We start from the raw sequence: 2022 nt of genomic DNA on the forward strand, positions 1-2022 counted from the left end.
AAACTTTGCCAAAAATCTGTGCAGGCCTTCTCGGCCTTTTTGTTCTATGCTTCACGGTTTGGTTTGTTTTGTTGATTCCAGGATGTTGCTTCGGTTCCAGGCACTCAAGGCTGCATCTAGGCATGATCTAAAGTGTGTTAGAGCATTTATGGTTCATTGGTTCAAGTCCATACGCCCATGATAAAGACTTGACAGCAACTTTCCCATAGTTGCAAGTTGAGTCACGATTTTTGTGGTTGGTTTGTCTAAGGTGAATGTTCGAATCTTGGTTGGCCCAAGGCCTGTAACCATGGTTAGAACCCTCCCTTAGCATGTGTAGAACGTGACCAAGATGACTTTTCAAGTCTTGGTTCTTGGATACATCAAAATTTTAAAACAACAAGACATGCGCCCCTCGGTTTTTGTTTTTGGTGTGTGAGTGAACTTTCGGTTTTTGGTGCTTGAGTGGATTGTGTTTGGCTTTTATCCCTTGGACATGGTTCAAACAACACCTCATCGTTTCTAGATTGAGCCATGATCGATCATATGGCCATTGGAATGATACAAGATAGCCCAACAATTCAATACATCACAGTACAGAATTTTGGTGCTCTCGGTTGGAGCTTTGGACGGTCATAGGTATTTGCTTGAGTTGTGATTGGCCATCGCCCTTAGCCATGGTTTGAGCCATGCCTTAGGATGTTGGTAAGGGACTATGGTCGGTTGTTCAAGCTCAATGGCCATTAGTTCCATAAAACGACTAGAAAACATACAGCTGCTGCCACTGTGCTTGGACAACAGCATGGTCACGGTTCAAGGGCCTTCTTCGAGTTCTTGGTTGGCTTTTAGCCTATGGCCTTGGACTGGACAGTACCCGAATGAGTAATGAGGTCATGTTTTTGGCCGTTTGTGATTTGGTTAAGTTTAGAGGTCGTACGAGAATTTACGGTGCAATGTGCCAAACTGAATCTCGAAAGAGCGTTTCATGATTTTGGCCTCCATTCGCTATTTTTCGTGTATTACAGCTCTTATGGATGTTATTTAATTATTTTAGGTGTATTTTAATCATGGCTAAATGATGGTTCAATGTTGGTTCGGGTTGGTACGAAGCCATGATTGGAAATTAGGTTGTTGGTCTCGTTTGTCTCGTTTTTGGTGCAGATATGAAGTTTTTGTCAAGTTGAGATTATTAGCATGTGTCTCATGTTAGGATTAGGTTGCAGCAAGCCTGGGAAAGATCCAACTCCTCCGATAAAAACATGGTCATAATTATTTACATGCACAAAATATAAAATGTTTATTTTGACATATATGCGATATGTCTTGTGGCCACTTCACGCTTATGGGATCTCTTCACCCGGTGACTTACGACCGGTTTACGATTATGTATGGGTACGAACATCCAGTCCAAGGGCTGTGGTGATCTCTATCGCCCAGTATAATGTGGTTTAGTCTGATCAGACGTTCATGTTATGTTATTGGCCACTTGCGTTGAAACATTATCTCTACCAGAAAAATCTCGATATGGTATTTTATGACAGAGATCCATCGAGAGAATCTTTTACGTACGATTTTCAGCTATGCACGTAATTACATTTACCCATGACACGATTTCACGTGACGCTTTACGATACGATATTTTTACGTTGCATGCGATCTTATGATATTTTTACTCGTTATTCATGATATATGCATGTTAAGCCTTTTGACTCACTAGACTTGATTGTTGTAGGTACTGATGAGGTCGAGAGCGATGGCGGGGACCAGTGAGCTAGCTTGGGTCAGCAGTAGTAGGAACCCGAGGACCTCACATTTCACCATTTACTTTTTATGTTCAAACTCAGTTTTTAATATGTTGAATTATTTTTAAGTTGTGGATTTGAACACGATATTTTTTTCCGCTGCTATTTTAAAGTTAAATTTATTTATCAGTTTATTTTATGAATGATGCATGTTATTTATTTAAAGAAAAAAAATTAAATAATTCTGCAAAATTACGAATACGAAATTTGGGCATTTACAGTTGGTATCAGAGCCTATGTT

The sequence above is a fragment of the Primulina eburnea genome, chromosome 7 (genome assembly GCF_022965805.1).
Source record: "Primulina eburnea isolate SZY01 chromosome 7, ASM2296580v1, whole genome shotgun sequence".
NCBI classification, from domain to species: Eukaryota; Viridiplantae; Streptophyta; class Magnoliopsida; order Lamiales; family Gesneriaceae; genus Primulina; species Primulina eburnea.